We start from the raw sequence: 13758 nt of genomic DNA, 5'->3' as shown, positions 1-13758 counted from the left end.
TCGTGACGGGGAAATGAGACGTCGGTGTGTCACTACACCCCAGAATCCAAAAGACAATCACTTTAGTGGCGTCATTCATTTTCCCCAGCCACCAGAATGTTCAAGACGAACCATTCAGCCGGAAAAGTCATGGCATCTGTTTTTGGTACCGTAAGGGGTTCCTTTTGGTGGATTTTATGCCTAAAAGGACTACCATCAATGCAGAGGCTTACTGCAATACCCTAAAAAACTCAGAAGAGCCATTCAGAACCGCAGAAGGGGAATGCTGACCCGGGGAGTCAGCCTCCTGCATGACAACGCCAGGCCCCATTCCGCGCCAGTTTCACAGGAGCTGCTGACATCGTTTGGATGGGATATTGTCACCCACCCCACCCCCCCTATTCACCCGACTTGGCGCCTTCGGACTATCACTTTTTCACTAAACTAAAGGAGTTTTTGGGTGGGAAACGTTTTTCCAACAATCAGGAGGTCGAGGAAATGGCTGAAAGATCTGGCGGTGGAGGTCTATGACACTGGCATACAAAAGCTGCTGCCCCGACTGCACAAATGTCTCGATCTCGACGGCGATTACCTTGAAAAATAATTTAATATATTTGTGAAGTATCCTGTGAATTTCAATTGAATACAGGCATTTCTCGATCCTGTTGTAACCTTACTTTCTGGATGACCCTCGTACATAAGTGATGGTAATTTTACATAGATGCACGAATCTTTGTTGCTATAGAAATCTCACGAGTGGACGAAGTCCACGAGTGGGATTTCTTAATAGCAACAAAGATGAGTGCTAATCTAGTTAAAATTATCAAAAAAATTACCATCACGATTGTAATTCGGTGTGATTATTTTTTAAATTATGTCAAATCTCAAAAGTGAAATCTGAATGATACTCCATAATGGCGACGGTGCTGAATTTTTAATGTTTATATTGAAACAAATGGCTGTGCTACCTTAACAACGAAAAAATTATCGGTTGTAATTCCACGAGAGCTCTGAAATGATCGATTTTTAACACGAAAGCTCTATCGAAGGTGGAGGGAAATTATGTCAAAGTGACACGCGTGGTTACCTTTTGAGAGCTAGAGTATAATTTGGTTGATTATTTCATGAATAGTACTATTTGACAACAGTATTTATTTTAGTACTTTAGCAATAGGGTTGAAAACATCTGAGAAACCTACTTGACGAATTATCGAATTATCATTATAATCCAAAAAATAATGCCTTACGATTTGTCGAAAACGATGATGAATGAAATAATCGCGGTAATTATGTAGCTACTAGCAAATAGTCAGTGTAATTTTGATGCTATTGGTCCATTTGAAATTTTTCCTTATTACGATTGGATGACAGGACTGTTTAAAAAATAATCATAATCAAAGTACGGAAAAAAAACTTTTTAAAAATTAAAAAAATCTGGATATATGGAACACATTGGTAGTTGAAATTCAAAAAGGTATATTATTATACTCATGTCACATCGTGAGGAAATTCCTTAACACTGACACAGAACATAATATAAAAACACAACAAAGTCAAAGTGTGGAGGCGAGACCCCGGTAATTATGTTGATTAGCACTGCACTATTACTTAATAGTAATATCCGCAATAGTGTATGTACTCCGGCAAAATTGCCGTGCCGCCGGGTGTTGGAGGGAAAATACAATTATCGGGTTGTTAGCTCTGTATGTCAAGAAGTTTGATATTTGTTATTTTATAAAAATCTACAAAAGTGCAAAATAGAATATTTGGTCAGCCGAAAAGTCTAATACAAATGTCGTATGGTAGATATTTTCCAACGCTCCAACTATTCAGACACTCGGCTTTGCCTCTAGCTTGAAACCTAGCTGTCGCCCTGGAAAATACACCTACCGTACTCTAATGTAAATAACTACTTAAATTTGTCCGTTCTATTGATAAAATTTCCATTATGTAATTTTTGATATTGAAAATGAGAACTAACTTTTTCGTGTCCTAAAGGAATTCATACCAAACGTTTATTGAGGAAATAAATAGCAAATAGTAGCTGCTTACCTAATAGATAAGAATGACTTACTATATACACTCTATGTATAAATTTTAACCACCTGTATACACCGCCACAGGCAACCGGATTTATTTATGATTTTTCGACAAACGACTATTTTCTACATCCTTCAAACCTCTAACATCAAATTCTGTAGATGGCATAATCGTTAATTAAATTGTACTTAAAATACTGTGCGATGAAAACTTTACACATTTTTCGCTCGAAAATTATAACTAAGGTGATATCATCAAAGTTAAAGTAATAGCTGCAAGTAAAGGTCTGTTATGGGATTTTTAAGTGAGAATGATTGTTAATTTTGATTTTTCTTAAAATGTTGAACTTCACAAATGCCAAGGTTAATTATATGGTGTTATTACATGGGGAAACTTTGGGTAACGTTGTTCTTGTGTGATAGTGAGAACTCTCCAACTTAAGATTTGTGAAGTCCAAGTAGTGACTGCATTTTGAAAATTAAACCTGAAAGTCATTGAAAAAGTGTTACATTTGAATAGGAGTATATTACGTGTAGGTGTTTCCACGCGTATGGGCAAGAGCAATCGGAGACCATATTTAGATTTTCTTCAAAACGTGTTGAATGACATTTTGGAAGATGTGTCCTTGACTACAAGACGTGATATATGATATTTAATATAATTAATAAAAAATATTAAATAAATAAATAAAAATTAAGAATTTAATATTTTAAACGGGTAGCATATTAACAAATTGTTGACTAATTTGACAACAATTTCATCATTCATGTGACAATTTCAATAAAGCATAATTTAGAGTAATTTTTTTTATGTGACAGAAAAATGACGGCCAAAATTTAATGATCGTAGTAGTACTATGCACTTCCGGTTCGGAAGTTACCAAGAGACGTAATCTTAAAATGGGAAATGTCAATTCTAGCGTCAGTTCAAATGTTTAAAAAGCGACACTTATCATTTTAAAATTAAGTAGGTACCATAAACAAATAATACAAATTCGAATAATGTAGATCCTTTTCCTTTTTTTAGTTATTTACAGTAAGAGTGAGGAAGGCAAAGCTTTCGTTCACGCAATTGCGTGATGATGCAATTCAAGTAAACGAAAGCGGCCTTACTTTCGAGTGCTGAATTTGGTTTTGTTCGATACCTCCTTAGAAAGAGTAAAGTCTGTAACTTTGTATTCAAAATTTTAAATAAAATTAAACAAAATCATAATAAAAACTACATAATTTTCAACAAGATGAAGCTACTCCTATAATGCAACAATTTTTGGACAGCCCATTTCTTGATCAGCAAGGGGCTCAGATCAGCCGGAAGACCACCCGATCTAAATCCTTGAGGTTATTGAAGGTTATGGAAACAAGTAATAGTAGAATAACTTTCAAAGTACTGTAAAATGTTAGAAATTGTCAATCGGAAGCAAATAGTTTACATTTTGAGCATTTAATAAACTAATGTTATTCATTTAAATTTCCTTAAAAATGATATATCATTTGACTCATGTTGCCATAACGATTCGCAAACGCCATCCTGGCCAAGAGGTTGAATTACTCTGTTGAAATTGTCACTAATGTATGTCCCAAAATCGACATTTTCAAGATGATTTCATGATAGGAAGTATACTAAGTGACAAAAAAAGGTACTCGTAAATACCCTTTCATTGGTCTTGATTCTCTTCTTGTCATCCTACGAGGTCCGGTACCCCTAGCCCTGTGTTCACGGCCTTCTGGAGTCCATGCCTGACAACATCTTAAAATGGTGCCTACAAATCTGCCAATTCTTCTGGCAATTTCTAAAATCCGTCCTCTTTCAAAGTCATTAAGCTGAGGAATCTGACCAAGTGTACGCACTCGCAGCTTTTCTCTCCTTACAAAAACACTTTTCCAAGAAGTTTTCTAAAATTCAAAAGTCAAAAATTTCAATGTAAACAAAATTTCCTTACACTTGCAATAACCGAACCAGCAGCACAAAAGGCAGAATACTGCATAGATAATCATTTCTTATCTGACCCAAAACACATTTGCCCGCAAAAACTTATTGAAATAAAACTATAAGTACTGGATGTTTACCTTTCTTTGTCACGTAGTATATTTGGGTCATCCTGTAACGATCGTCCAAGGAGCCTCTTTAATCTGGAAAGAATAGTACAGTCTTCAACGAGCGTATAATGATGGCTATTATTCAAGAGGATGAAAATTTCAACACGAGCCGTAGGCGAGTGGTGAAATCGTCCGAGTGAAGCTATTATACGCGAGTTGAAGACCATATTTTCTCCACGACTATACCAAGAAAAAACAAACTTTGAAAAATGAATTTAATTTGATTTTAAAATACGAGGAATGTGATTGACCGACAGCCGTGGATTTCAATATATTCTATCACGGGGTGTGAAATTGATATCATTCTTTCATTGAATATCCAACAAGAATGCATTCATTCTTTAATAGTCGTGGAGAAAATAACTTCCGCAATACACACAGAAGCCACTAGAAGAGATTTCCCAAAATTATCATTATGAATAAATTGTTGATGTTCAGTAATGACAGATGAGTTATTTTACAAATGATAACATAATATGATAACGATAACGTAACACCAACGACAAATAGTAATAATAGTAGATAATTATAATTATGTTCATATTCAGGATTGGAAGTATTCGAATGGATACATTTCGTCGAGCCACCCGTACTAATCCTCTGCTTTTTTAAATTTCTTCGAGTAAAGAGAGTTGTCGAGTATCGCTAGACTTCCGTGTGAGGAGACCTGTTTCCGAAGATGTCGCCGTTTGAAGGTGACGAAAGAGAGGGTGCGGGTCGCGTCCGTCCCCTTTCCGGCGGCGGCGGCAGACCGTCTTGGCATCGCCACTTGTTGCTCCGTCCGTCCGGAGCGCGCGCCATCGCCGTCGCCGTCGCCGTCGAGCGCGGGGCGAGACATCCGTCGAGCGGAGCGGAGCGGCGGAGTCCACCAGGTGCGCGTCCGAGGGCGTCCGGCCCGAGTGCAATATGATGGGGCGACGGCGATAAACGCCGTTGGTTGCATCGGTCCGTGCAGGTGCACTCACCTGTCGGAGCGAGCAGCCAAGCAGCCAAGCAGCGCTGCTTCACTTATACATTCCCCGCCAGGAGTTTTTTTGGATCGCAAAGGCTACGGTCGTACCTCAGTCGTTTGGTGGCTACTTGCATGGTCGGTCACGACGCGCTCCACGAGGTCCTTCCTTCCATGTCCTGCGTGACTCGTACGCTCCACTACGACCAACCACTCCTCCAGTGATGTAACACTTCGAGAATCCGCTCGATAATTAATCAACGGACCTGCGGTACCATACCTCCGTCTGCCGAACCGCAATTTCGGTGAGTACCATTTCGGGATTTTCCCGCCGAAAATTCGATTTTTCCGTAGCGGACGCGTCGACACTTCTCCCAATCGGGGATTCGGTCGGCGGTCATTTAAATCTATTTTTAGACAATTTAGGACTGCATGAGGTGTCAATAAAAATAACCGAACATCGATACATTATTGCCTTATTTATTAATAAGTTTGTGGTTGGCGCACCAAAAAATGCAATTTTTACAGAGTGGCATAAATTCACAAATAACCCATGCTTGCTGCATACATTTATATTTGACTCTGCTTTAAATAGTAAAAATTTATTATTCAAGTTCACGTTTCATTAAACCGATGAGTGATTTATTATTATTATCTTCTTGTTTTCTGGCTGATCGGCATTACTGCTAACACGATTTAATTAAGAAGTGTGTTCATTCGTAATTCTCTGATTGCAACAGGAATTTATTTTTTTCAAAAAATTATTAAAGAAATAATGAAGGATGGCCTAAGATGAGAAAAAAAACAACTTTTTTTTGTTATAATTTTTTTTAAATTTTAATAACTTTTTTTTGATTACATTTGCAATTATGTAATTTGTTAATTTTCTTCGTAATGCAAGTTTAGTTACAATTTAAAAGGTTTTTTTTTTCTTTATTTTGAATTATTTTATTTATCCTTCTAGCTGACGATCGTTCCAAATTTTCCTAGCAGGTATCTACGCTGTACTTTTTTTTTGCATAAAAGTTGATGTTTTGGTCGATTTTATTTTATATCTATTTATAGATAAATTTTAATATTTTCCTCATTAACTAAATTTGTTTAAAAACAACCAAATGTTTCAGATTGTTTTTGGTAATCCCCAAAAAAAAAAAATACTTTCAGCTAACACAGACAAAATAACAGTAAACAACTTTCAGTCTAAATAGTCTGTTCAAGAATTTATTAATATATATTTTTTTTTATTCGAAAGTCGAAGCAAGTGACTAAGACATAAATATACCGGGTGTTTGACGAAATTCGCTGAGAGTTTTTGATACAAATTTCATCCAGGCGAACCAACAAATTTCCGAAGGATTATTATTATTAAAAATTTAATAATTTGTAGCAATTTGCAATTAAACTATAAATTAGACTATGGTTTTTATTAAAACTCCACTTCACGTCTTTCCAACTTGAGGAAAATTTGTGGTTGTTGTTGTTTAGCAGTCGTGTTTAATTGTTTTTAATTTTATTTATCTATTTGGAAAAAATGCGAATCTTTACAGAATGTTAATGGAATCGGTTCTGTTCTTTGCAATTACGAATGAATGTATGTTTTGAATACATGTGGTTCATTTGTTAAAAGTAAATTGTATGTATGATGTATGAATAACGTTTATGTCATGTGGCTAAAGCTAAGTGTGGTTTGGGAACAAATCTTTACTTTTTTATACATATATACAGTGTCCTAGTGAAATGAGTCCACAGGAAATAATTAAATAAAGGAAGTTTTGTAACTTGTTTTTTTGCACGACCTCTATATAACGAGCAACTTTACTCCCTGATTGTATGAAGTAAAGTGACTCTTTTTTCCCCTTGGACAAAAAACATAGCCAACTCAAGCTTTTAGTCAACTTTTTTCCCCTCGGGAAAAAAAGCCTAAGTAACTCAACCTTTTATGATACATATTTATTTCATATTAATTTTCTTTTTTATCCGAGGTGCAGTTGGGAGCCCGAGGGTAACAATCATGCACTCCCGAGGTGCTTATACTGTTTTTTTCACGACAATTTTAATTGAAAAAAGTCGAAAGTTTCAAAATAATTTTTAACTGTCAGCATGGCACTTAAATTTAGCTTGACAGTTAGTGATAATTTACAAATTTTCGGATTTTTTCTATTTAAATTGGTGAGTCGTGCAAAAAATAGTATATGTACCTCGGGAGTGAATGATTTTTACCCTCAGTACTTTGTAGAACTCTCGGGCTACAAACTGCACCTCGAGTAAAAATCCTGCATTTCACTCGCATAATATACTATTTTTTTCCAAATACAAACAAAAACAATATGTATTGTTAGTTTTGCAAAATTAAGGCAAATCATGAAAATGAGATTGAATAGACTCTAACCTCTAATGTTTTGTTGCTTATACTGGGTGCCCCAAAATTCGTGGAACAACTTAGCAGTACGTTGTTAAGTAGTCATTAAAATATCAGGTAAAAATGTTTAAAAAAATCAATCTTCTTTTTTGTGGAAGATATGGACCTATTTGTTACACTAAATGTGGCAACATTTAAAAACATTCTATGTATCCCAATAGTCTGCAAATATTTCATTTCTGTTGTATCGATGAAAATGAGAGAGAAAAATCAAAGACATGTTGCTGTACGTTATTTGAGGTAAAACGGACATAAAATAACTATTTGGAAATGCTGGAAGTAATGAAAAAAATAATTGCAAACCTGATCACAATCGTTCAGAATTATTATGCCGCTGGCTAGTAAAAGATAAATAGTCAAAATCTTTTTTAATATTTAAAATAAATGAGATCAAAACTGCACTTTTTGAGCCCCCATATCTTCAAATTTAAGAGGTATAGAATTTTTGTATTATTTTTGTCATTATTTTCTAACATGAGTTGACATTGCCCCATTGAGTTGTTCTGCGAATTTTGGGGCACCCAGTATAACAGAGGGACTAATTTGCCTCCATTCGTTGTTAATTTGCAAATCTAAAGGAAAAATTGGAAAACGGTGGTTTTTAAAGTCTGTCGAAAAATTTTAACTTTTTAGTTTGTATTTCAAAATTTTACGTCATTTAATAAAAAAAGGTGATCACGTTAAATACAGTTCTGATTTCAATGAAAAATGTAGTACACACATACTGTGTAATTCACACAAAAATTACTTTTCTTGTCTGTGTTACTATTTTGCGTCTTCTTTTTGTAACTGATATTTTTATGTTATTCATGTTCACATTAAAATTTATGATTATACAAAAAAACGAATTTTGCTCACCTTGTTTTTATTGTATATATGACACATTGTTGAAAATTTTGGGTCATGAAATATTTGTCTTCAAAATAGTGATTTTCACTGATATCAATTTATTTTGAATGTGTTGATTAAAACGAAATGCGACAATAAATCAGCAGTTAAATAGATCTAGGGCCAATTGCTAGAAAGAGAATTATAGCTATTTATTATACAAGTGACTTATTTGCTGTTAAGGCACGAGTGTAATACATACTGTGCCTTTAAATAAATTCGGAATTAGAGTAGGCTTTGATTTTATTATGAAGTTGGTAACATGTAATTTTTAAAGGCACAGACGTTGGACAGCACAGTACATGTGTTTAAACGTCTATTACCAACTGTTAATAGACAAAATATATAAATCACAGTCTACTCTAATTCCGAATTTATTTGAAGGCACGGTAGTTTTATCCAACACCTCCTGTAAGTCTTCTTAAACCATCATCAAAACCCAAAAATTTATTTAATCTTTTAATATAAATGTTAACGTAAGCCTCAACAAATTATTTCATCTGAGATTCCTGTTTCACATAATTCTAATTTTATGTATTACATTTTTTGATGTTCAATTGTTCAATAAACTGTTCAATTTTCTCTAAACTGTTTAATTATAAAAGCAGTTTAATTATGGGTTCATAAGTCCACTAGTGTTTTATAGACCTCATAATATATTCAAAATCGGCATAATTATGACATCATAATAAACAGGTGTTGTTCAGTTAATCTCGCATTTGATTACGATTAACTTAATTTCACTTCTGTAAACTGGCCCCTAGATAATCTAATCTAATAATCGAGCTTTCAAGTATTGACAATAACTCGATACTACCAAATTTGATATTTTTTACGTCGCTATACAACAAGTTGTATCGTAAATTGGTGGATAAATTCAAAGGTCACGTTGTTACTTAAAAACAGTTTCTCATGCTATAAATTTTAATGGTCAAAAATTCAACATCACTTTTTAACATTCAAACCAAACACTGGTAATCTGAAAATTATTTCAAATTTTGTTAGAACGATGCTGCTTTTGAAAAATAAAAAAGTGCCAAAAAATTATTGGGATCTTAATCTTTTTTAATGCCCAGTTTATTAATAAATTTTTACCGCACATAAAGTATTTGACACATAAATAGAGAACCGTCAAACGTCGTCATATGTCGATGATCTAGATACATACATCTGTACGGAAAAGATTTTACAAAGATTTTTCAATTTGAACTGCTAATACTTAAGACATAAATATTTTACACTTTTTAAACGGAAATAAAACTTAGAAGGAACAACATTTTGTATCTTTTATTTATTTGAAATCTGTAGTTCTTTAACATGTTGATGTTGCTATTGAAAAATATTTACTTTCTCCCCTTTGATCAACTGTCATTTAAACAGAATTGAAAAGAGTCTAGTTAGAAGATTTTTAAAACTACACAATTTAAATCAAATTGTTTTTTTAAACTGAAGAAAGACTGACATTTTCCATCTTCTAGTTTTGACTGGGGTAGTACTGAGAAAAATCTTAAAATTAATGTTTTTTGGAATGTTCATACGCATTTTTATTTAAAAATCGAAAAGTCATTTTTGAAACCCAATTTATCAAAATTATTTGTAACATTGTTTTAAATTAATTAAATTAAAGGTCAAATATCTTACCAAGACAGACATTATTTTTTATTCAGACATAAATAATAATTAATAAACCACATGTTGTACTTGTTTGTTCATTTTTGATTTTACAAGAAAATCATTTCACAAAAAAATAATTAGGTGTGATTGTATTCCAAAAATAAAAGTTCATGAGTTTTGACTAGAAATAAGAGCTGTAAGCAAGCCTCTTTCTCCATATAACTGTTTTTTTAAACAAACCACACTTGTTACATAATTAAAGTGGAATATTACCTAGAAATGTTGTGCAAAAATTGTGACGTACCGTATTCGCAGCCACATTAAAAATTTTCCACTGTCCGGTGCATTCGTTGCATGAATCACCTCCACAATTACAACAATTACGTTCGGTAATTCCAAAAAGTTGCCAGTTCAGTTTTAATTTTATGATTCGATTTTACGTCCCAAAACCGCTAATAAGAACAACCTCCACAATGTTTAATTATAACAAATCCGCACGGCTTTTTAGATAGTCTGGCCCCGCGGCTGATGTGCCATTTCGAAAAAATCTTTCAAACTTACATTCCACTATTGAAAAAAATTCAGCTGGAGGGTTTTCGTGGTGGTTTTTTTCCGTCCGTTGCGAATTATAATAATGTTATCTAGCCTGTACCCTTTTTTGCTATTACGTATTCCGCCCACGATTTTTTTCGACAAAATGTGTGTCTGGGCCTCAGCGGGGTTACTACTGACAATCCCTGTTTTAAAAGCTTATTTGTCATAATGCAAATTTATGTCCTGACACCTGTTTTGGTACCTACCTAAAGCGGAGGTTTTCTATTTTGTTTGCACCGGCCTGTACTGAATTTCTGAAGCAAATTATTCAACTGTCGGATCCGGTGGGGAACAAATAATTTAAATCGTGCAAGGATCTTACGAGTGGCGATTGATGGAAGCGATTTCTTTGTAAAGTGTATCTACTTTGTCAAAAAATACTTTGGTTTCGAATACATTGAGAACTTTCTACTCAAAAAAAAATGTATTACATATTAAAAATATACCTACTCTCCAAGAATAACGTTTTTATAAATGCTATAAAACAAAGTAATTGATTCAAAAGATTTTTTTCGTTGTTGAGAACAATATAAATAAATAATCAATGAACTGTCTGCTTCTTAGGAGTAATATTCAACAACATTGATCAAAACGAAAACATTAATTTTGTTAATAAATTCGTAAACATTTAAAGCAACGTTTTCAAAATAATATTCTTAGCATTGTCTAAAAAATTTTTAAATCGGTAAATCGTGTCACTCTAAATATAGAAATTCCAGCATGCAAAGTTATGATAAAAAGAATTTGTTTCTGGAACTGAAGTAGACAACGCGATAAAAGGAAACAAATTCTGCTGAAAGTACAGATTGTTCTAAAGAACTTTTAGGGAAATATAAAAAATTCAAATATGAGATTAATAAATTTTAGTTTTTCTATTAAGCTAGTAATAAAAGACAATCATACTTCCTTTAAAATATTACTTTCCCTCCACCACCCGGCGGCACGGCAATTTTGCCGGAGTACATACACTATTACGGATATTACTATCAAGTAATATATGTAGTAATAAAAAAACAATCATACTTCTTTTTAATAGTTATTTACGAACCAAGTGCGGGAAGACGATGTTCCCGCATGAGCGCATTTTTTAAAGCACGAGCGACGAAGGAGCGAGTGCCTTTAATTAAAGCGCGAATGAACGGAAGATGTCTTCACGCAAGTGGTTCGTACAATATTTTTTGTACGAAAATTAAATTAAATTTTTTTGTTTTAATACATTAAACATAAACGAACATAAAACCAAGTAGGCAGTGATCTTTGGTTGTTGGAAACAATTGCTTCACTTGATATTTCAATTTTTGCAATAATTTGTGAATTTTGTAGGAACAATTTTCAACGATTATAAATCTTACCGTAATTTTTTAATGGAGGAAAACCCAGGGAAGTTGTATTTTATGACCTAAATTTTATTATTATCAAGACAGATTTTTTTTTGAATGCCTCAAAGGGCCAGTGTTTTTTGCAATTTTTACATTCGAGTCGACCGGGAAGCACTCGTTTCGGAGCGAGCGTTGGATGTTGGAAGCGTTGCTTTCAAGGCTATGAGTACAAAAATATTATTTTTTTCGCATTGTATACAGTAATGAACTATATTACTGTACTAAAAATTGTACAGTAATAGGTCACTTTACAGCATAGCAACCATTACAGCATAGCAACCAACCATTTTGTATTTTTCGTAACTTTTCTTGGATTTCACAGGGAGCAGACTTGACGAAATTTCTCGGGCAGCATTTAAAATATCTGTTGAGTTATTTTCCGAGCTATCTTCGCCTTTCAAATCCATTATTTTGAAATTCGTTTTCAAAAAATTATGTTGTTATGTACAATTTTTGTCAGGTTGCTATGTTAATGAAAATCTAACTACTAAGGTTTTTCAAATTATTCGTAAAACTTTTTTACAAACAAATTTTAATATTCCTAAAATGCGAAAAAATAGTATAGGTACGCTCCTCGTCAGGAAAGTGATTTTACTGGACTCGTATGGCATTTAACTACTCGCTAACGCTCGAACTTAAACTTGCCGTACTCGTCTAGTGAACTTCCATTTTTCCGAACTCGTAACCTAATCTACTATTACATTACTCTGTTCTAAATGAAAAATTGAATTGTTGAAAAGAAATATTCCAACAGGCCAGGCCATAAAAAACCATTTGTTTTCTTTACCAAATTTTAAAAATCCAACAGTACGTATAATAGTGGATTATGCACCGAGGGAATGAAGTGCGTGATTTTTACTCGATGCCCGAGGGTTCTACAAACCACCGAGTGTAAAAATTATGCACTCCCGATGTGTATATACATACTATGTATATATTTTTTGTACGACCCAACAAAAGCCGAAGGTTTTTAAAGTTTTTTTAACTGTCAAGTTAAGTTTAAGTGTCATGGAGTGCACTAGCTTGAGAGCAATTTTATTTAATAGTACTTACTTTATATAAACTTTTTCCATAGCTGTTAAAAAAACTGTACTATATTTCATTAGTTTTAGTTCTTACCTGTTTCGGTAATAATAAAAAGAGGAAAAAGCGTTAAAATGTGACCGTAACGTGTCATTATTTCACTTTGGCATTATACAATAAATGCACCGCGATCTTGGCTTTAGAAATGTCAACTTTTAGAATTGTTGGTTGTTGTCGATTGATTTTATAATTGCAGACAATCGTAGAAAAACTGTTGTATAAAGTGCATTTTTTTCATTCGCGGGATTCCGTAATCGCCAATAGCTCGTGTGGTCAAACTTCCCGTTTGTAAAAACAGTACTACTTTATGCACTTGTTGCATAAATTACTATTATTTTGTTTATTCTTGGAGTGTAAGCAGACATGATTTTTCTCAATTCTGTCACTAAAGTTTGCATTTGTGTTGGAATAAACGTAAGAGGTTTTAACAATAATTCAAAAGATAAATCTTAAATTGCTTAATGATTATTACTTTTGATTATACTTCAGAATTTTAGCAGAATGTGATTTAACTGCCTAAAACATAACGAAATGTTTCAACTTGCAAAAATTCTAACAAAATATGTAACAGTAAACAAATTTCATTATTTGAGATAAATTTTACAATAATGTGTTATTATTATAACCTTGTTATTAACTTATTAGATTTGTAAACATTCAAATATACTTTTTCCGAAATTATTAAGTATTGTCCCTAAAAGTGGTACCAAGTCTCCG

General features: G+C 33.4%; 1 protein-coding gene across 4 annotated transcripts in view; it reads left to right on the top strand.

The window, feature by feature from the left end:
* The first annotated feature begins 5061 nt into the window (after positions 1-5061).
* Fs (Follistatin) overlaps positions 5062-13758 on the top strand; it is a 102845-nt gene continuing 94148 nt past the window's right edge. The window contains exon 1 of one of the 4 annotated variants that reach the window (XM_069038232.1): positions 5062-5369. The gene's annotated coding sequence lies outside the window, so the exon portion shown is untranslated. The remainder of the gene's footprint in view (positions 5370-13758) is intronic. The other 3 variants (XM_069038231.1, XM_069038230.1, XM_069038233.1) reach the window with 3 other exon arrangements.

The sequence above is a fragment of the Tenebrio molitor genome, chromosome 2 (assembly GCF_963966145.1).
Source record: "Tenebrio molitor chromosome 2, icTenMoli1.1, whole genome shotgun sequence".
Classification (NCBI taxonomy): Eukaryota; Metazoa; Arthropoda; class Insecta; order Coleoptera; family Tenebrionidae; genus Tenebrio; species Tenebrio molitor.
Note: the sequence above shows the minus strand (reverse complement) of the source record. Positions and strands in the feature narration are given on the sequence as shown.